The sequence below is a fragment of the Podarcis bocagei genome (assembly GCF_964188305.1).
Source record: "Podarcis bocagei genome assembly, chromosome: W".
Classification (NCBI taxonomy): Eukaryota; Metazoa; Chordata; class Lepidosauria; order Squamata; family Lacertidae; genus Podarcis; species Podarcis bocagei.
This window is the reverse complement of record NC_138131.1, coordinates 45,896,743-45,903,127: the sequence shown is the minus strand read 5'-3', so window position 1 is coordinate 45,903,127 and position 6,385 is coordinate 45,896,743. Positions and strand designations below refer to the sequence as shown.

Genomic DNA, 6,385 nt, shown 5'->3' with positions numbered 1-6,385 from the left:
CGACCCTGGTTTCGAGCACGGCGGCACAGAGATGGAAGCGGAGGTGACCGTCGTCGACGAGAGCAGGGAGGAAGAACCGGAAGACTTCAGATGGAGGCCCGCCACGGGAAGCGACCGATATCCGACGTTCGTCCCTTTGCAACAGCAGCCCCCAGCTCCAGCACCGGAAGGAGGGGAGGGGGGAATGGGGGGCTTCGAGGGGGGGATGGATGTCAGGGGTTTAGGAGCAGAGGCACGGGCAAGGGAGGAAACAGAGAGCGAAGGGGAGGAGGCAGAAGAAAAGATGAGTGATGACGACGACCCGAGATCTCCTAGTCTTTCCAGTGAATCAGAGGATTCACAGAAAGGAGCACCAGTGGCCAGGGCAAGGGGGGCACCCCAGGAAGATAGAGCCAGAAGGGACTCAGGGGGGAGCAGCTGGAAATCGGGACCAGCGTCACCGCCAGGAAGCAGGGAAGAGGAAGGGAGCCAGGGGGGAAGCGCTGGCAGCTCACCACAGGAGGGAGGGCATGAGTCAGGAGTGGCCACACCTCCATCGGGGAGCGAAGAAACGGTTAAGAGGAAGGTGGAAGGTTGGGCGCGCGCGCCAAGTTCAAATGCAGAGGAAGGCGGCGCAGTAAGCAGCCCCGAAAGGGAACCAGGTCCTAAAGCCCGGCGCAAGGAGGCAGGAGGGTCCGGGTCAGCGTCAGAAGAATCCCGGAAGGAGGAGGCCCCGGGGGGTAGAGGGACCCAGAGGAGGACAGTCAGGCGGAAAAGGTGGAGCAAGGCTAGGATATTAAGTTGGTGCTCACGGGGCGGAGACTCAGACGGAGCTTCGCCGATCTAGCTACTAGACGTAGAGTTTGCGCGCAGCAGCGTGAGAATGGAAACTGTAATTCAATAAAGACTTTTACTTAATGATCGCTGGCTAGCGTGATCCTCTGTGAGCTAGGATCTTCAAGCAGCTCTGACACCCACGCTTTCGGCCAGCACGTTCCGGGGGTTCGACTCGGACGAGGAACCGACACGAGACGTCCGTTCCCCGGAGGGGTCACCCTCGGGATCCGCCTCAGAACCCTCGTATTGGTGGGACGATAGGCCAGAGGAGCAGTTCCGCAGAAAGTGGCTGGAATGCTCAGGAAGAGCAACGCCGCCAGGAGGAAGTGAGGGAGAGACGGACATGGACATTTTCGGGGACGACCCTGGTTTCGAGCACGGCGGCACAGAGATGGAAGCGGAGGTGACCGTCGTCGACGAGAGCAGGGAGGAAGAACCGGAAGACTTCAGATGGAGGCCCGCCACGGGAAGCGACCGATATCCGACGTTCGTCCCTTTGCAACAGCAGCCCCCAGCTCCAGCACCGGAAGGAGGGGAGGGGGGAATGGGGGGCTTCGAGGGGGGGATGGATGTCAGGGGTTTAGGAGCAGAGGCACGGGCAAGGGAGGAAACAGAGAGCGAAGGGGAGGAGGCAGAAGAAAAGATGAGTGATGACGACGACCCGAGATCTCCTAGTCTTTCCAGTGAATCAGAGGATTCACAGAAAGGAGCACCAGTGGCCAGGGCAAGGGGGGCACCCCAGGAAGATAGAGCCAGAAGGGACTCAGGGGGGAGCAGCTGGAAATCGGGACCAGCGTCACCGCCAGGAAGCAGGGAAGAGGAAGGGAGCCAGGGGGGAAGCGCTGGCAGCTCACCACAGGAGGGAGGGCATGAGTCAGGAGTGGCCACACCTCCATCGGGGAGCGAAGAAACGGTTAAGAGGAAGGTGGAAGGTTGGGCGCGCGCGCCAAGTTCAAATGCAGAGGAAGGCGGCGCAGTAAGCAGCCCCGAAAGGGAACCAGGTCCTAAAGCCCGGCGCAAGGAGGCAGGAGGGTCCGGGTCAGCGTCAGAAGAATCCCGGAAGGAGGAGGCCCCGGGGGGTAGAGGGACCCAGAGGAGGACAGTCAGGCGGAAAAGGTGGAGCAAGGCTAGGATATTAAGTTGGTGCTCACGGGGCGGAGACTCAGACGGAGCTTCGCCGATCTAGCTACTAGACGTAGAGTTTGCGCGCAGCAGCGTGAGAATGGAAACTGTAATTCAATAAAGACTTTTACTTAATGATCGCTGGCTAGCGTGATCCTCTGTGAGCTAGGATCTTCAAGCAGCTCTGACAACCTTGTATTTTTTACAGTTCTCTTTCTCTCCAAAGTGAAGGAAAGCAAACGAACTTGGCAGATAATAACAGTAGTTATAGGAAAATGTGATAATAATATTGGAATGAATGAAACGCTTAATGTGCTAAGATTTTTTATTATTTGCAGCTTCCCATGAAAACTGGAGGACATCCTTCTTGTCTAACTGTGTTTTTAAGTCGCCCCAAAACCCTGCCCCTTACAGGATATCACTTCTACAGATGTGCAATGATGAAAAGCAGCAACAACCCAACCCCTTCGCCATCACAAGACCTGCAACGCCAGAGTTTTCAAAGTGCCCACAGCTATCTCTTTCAAAGGATATAGACTGATGGGGAGTGGGCCTGACAAAGGGGGGTGGAGTTGACTTGCAAGGACATCTTTTCACTTGAACCTCAAGCCTCTGTGCTCCAGGATTCAAAAGATACATGCGTAAAAGATCACAATTGTGTCAAGATATGCAACTGATATTTAATTAGTTTGTTTTGTATTAAGTGTTATTATGTAGGAATGTTGAAATGTGTCTGACAGTGTGTTACTTCCACAAGGGGGGTATTTTTGTGTGTAATTTTTATGTTTAATGTCTTATTGCTTGCACACCAATTCTCATGCATTTTATACTTTCTGATAGCTCACACTATTGTGTAGTCCAATGTTTAGATAACCACATTTCATTGTCCCACCTGGCACTCTGCCAACTTTCCCTATCCATTTTAAAATGTGCAAAAACTTGCTTTACCAAGGAGAAGCTTATAAGATACATGAAGGTGCACATGCTTTGGTTTAGCAGGAATGATCCCTTATAGAGTTAAATTGACTTATTTGGACAAAGTGCCCTTTTAAGAACGGTTTTCCTTTACAGACTGGTTTGAAAGGTTGAGAACCATGGGCACATAAATTCAAATTGGACTCAGTTTGAATTGGGCAAGTGTATCCAGGCTGCAATTAGCTTTTTGGTCCTTAAAGTGCAAGTGATCTGCGAGACCAGAGCCTGTAATAATAATAAGAAATCCCATGGATTTTGGCCAAGGCGAAGACATTTCTCTCAGGACGTGTCCGAAACCTGTGCCAGCTGTGGTGGGTGCCAGGCTACATGATGAATATGAAAGCCCTAAGTGGATTCACCAGGGATTGCCACTACTGCGACACCATGCCGATGTGAGACCACAGAAGAGCTACCTTGACACCTGAGAACACACAAATGGCGGGGGGGAAGCAAACTGCACTTTTCAGTCATTAGTGGACCTTCCTGCCTAAATGTAAAGCATAGATCACTATTGAGAAAATATTTCTTCCAAGGTGCTAGAATACCACAAGTAACTGAGCAGTGCACTGTTACACCATTATATTTCCATGCAAATATCCTTAAAGTAGCATGATATCCAAGTCCCTTTCAGGTTCACATGGACACACACATCTGGGACGGAGAATACCAGGTTATTATTTACCACCTTAAATTGTGCGGAGAAAAGGATTGCAAAGTAGCCACCTTTGCAATCTTATCTCCGAAGGGGGGAACTGTAGCAGGAACCCCCCCACCCCAATCATTCTGTTTGCACAAACTTCACACACACTCACACTCACACACTACATACGCCACATTTCTGTTATAAATTCATAGAAAATCAACCATACATCGGATTTGCACTGTTCCATTTTTTACTCCATGTGACAAAGACTATCAAAGGATCAAAGGGGGGTGCTTGGTTTCTGGTCAGCCATAATCTCTTCAGCATACCAGCACATCCACAGGAGCCCTGCCCAGTTGCTATGTCAACCCTGATAATCCCAGACAGAAGACAATCAAAATCACAAAGAACAGTGGATTCACCACGGGCTGAAACAAAGGACAATGATCAGATCTTCCCTCTGGGGGCAGGAAACTGCAAACTCCCCATTGTCACCTGGAAAGTACTCATGGGGAGGGGGAAAGGAGGAACCAGCCAGGTGACAGGACACTCAGGTTACCACCACAACTCCTCCCTCAACCCCTCCTTTCTGTAATGAATGCATGATGTCAACCCTTTCTGTAACGTATGCATGATGTCAACCCCTCCTTTCTGTAATGTATGCATGATGTTTCTGGGGGTGGGCTTGACCTAGAGGAGGGGAATTTCAAAAGTTTTTATAAGGTCTTGCAGCCCATTGTTCTGGGTCTTTCCTCTCTCCTGCAAGTGAGGGGAACACCCTGATGCATCAGTTCAATAAAGTCCAAGCCTACAGGCTGCTGTTTTGCTCCAAGTTATCCTGGTTGGTGTCTTTGTTTTGTCCAAGGGAGCCCTCAGATTTTTCCGTTAACACAGTCTACAGCAGAATCTACACAGAATGGGGAGGGGGGCGAGTTCTGGGCTCTGGGGGAGGGAAGGGGGGCAGGTCCTAGTCCGTATCGAGAGAGAGGGCCGAGGGGAACGAAAGCTGCTCTGCCTGGCCGTCTCTGCAGGGATGTTGCGGGGAAACGGGCTCCTTTTGCACCCAGGTCTCTAGAGGGGATAAACCTGGGTCTGGACTGTACCACTTCAGGTCCCCCAGAGGGGGAGGTAAAGGGACACCCAATGACCCACATTCTGTAAGTGGAGGATCCCTGATTGATTTATTTGGGGGGGGGAGGGATATGCCAATCTTGCTCAAGTCAGCCTCCCCTCCTCCAAAAAGGATCTCTCCCACAATCCCAAAGACAACACAGGCCCCCCTCAAGAGTCTCCCAGAGCATGTGCAGAGTTCAGAGATGCTTTTGTTGCGATTCCTGTCTTGCGGAAGGTTGGACTACATGACCCTCAGGGCCCCCTCCCAATTCTACACTTAAATAATTTCACAGCACGGAAGTGAGGAGGGGCAGGGACTGTCAGAAAGGGGGGCTTTTGCTATGCAGAGATCTGGCCCCCTCCTTAAAATCAGAGCTGTGAATCTGCAGGATGCGAAGCCAAGCAGACCCCTGACCCCAAAAAGGCAGGGGAAGGGGGCTTCCCACAAGGGACCAGTGGGGCAAGACTGGGCAGCCAAAGAGGAGGGACCCAGGAGTCCGGGGGCCTACGATCCACTTTGCTCTTTCAACGGGATCCGGAGACAGGCAACAAACCAAGCCGGGAGCAGGGTTGCCCAGAGTCCGTTACTGCAGAAAGAAGAGAAATCCGTGAGATACTGACCCGATTCAGAGAGGAAACATTAGCTGGCTGGGGGTTGCAATTGCAGGAATTGCTCCACAACAACCCTGTGAAGCAGGCAGACTGGATCCTGCCCCCCGGGACCCCTGAGAGCTTTATCATGGCCAGGGACTGGGGATTCGAACCCAGATCTCTCTGCCAGGGCCTAGTCTGGCCCTCTCACCACTGCACCGCACTGCCTCTCAGTGGGTGGCACAGAGATGTTTTTTTTAAAAGAATATAAAAATGAAGAATCGAGAGAACTTGGCAGTCTTGGGCGTATCTTGGACACTGACCTCGGATTTGGGCTTCTCCGATTTGGGTTTTTCTTCAGAAGCTGAAAAGGAGGATAATGAAGCAGGGAAAGGTTAATGACCAGAAAACCCAGGGAAATGGACAGGAATACTTGAAAGCATGCAGAAAGCTAAAAAGGAAATCAACATTTCTGAGCCGCTGGGCAGGGATGTTTTTAGCAGGCGACCAAAGAGAGTCTGGCCAAGGCGCCTGGTTGGTATCAAGAGGCAGGGAGTTCCAAAGAGCCTTGGAGCCGGGAGGGACCCCGAGGGTCATCTAGTCCAACCCCCCGCAAGGCAGGAATCTTGAACCCACAACGCTGATATCAAGAGTCTCAGGCTCTCCCGGCTGAGCTTCTTGTACTGGCAAATGTGGGAAAGGGGAGTCAATTGGCCAGTGCCAGTTCCGCCATTCAAAGGGGTCAGGTGGTGGAGGAGAGATTTCTCAACTGCTTTTACTGTCAATATTTGCATGGTCTTAATAGATTCTGAATAGTCTCCCCCAGGAAAATATTTCTATTTTTCATTATAATAATTAGACTTGAGGGAGGCTGGGTTATTTGTTTTGGTTCTCATTTTTATCATGTACGTTGTGTTTTCATCGTGCATTTTTATGCCACAAACTGCCCGGAGATCCAGAAAAGGAGGATGCTGTGTACATTTATAGAATCCTAGAATTGTAGAATCAGAAGGGACCCCAGGAATCTCAGCTAAAGTATCCCCTAAAATATTGACCAAATGGTAAAATAGGACCATATTGATAACAAAAATAACAGTACAGAAGGGGTGGGTGGGAACAACCTTA

General features: G+C 51.2%; 1 long non-coding RNA gene across 1 annotated transcript; it reads right to left on the bottom strand.

Annotated features, from left to right (window-relative positions):
* Positions 1-4,973: 4,973 nt before the first annotated feature.
* Positions 4,974-6,348, bottom strand: LOC308577988. The gene is made up of 2 exons (XR_014003804.1): positions 5,584-6,348; positions 4,974-5,256 (listed from the first exon to the last, which is right to left on the bottom strand). It is a non-coding gene; the product is annotated as an uncharacterized lncRNA (long non-coding RNA).
* Positions 6,349-6,385: the final 37 nt, after the last annotated feature.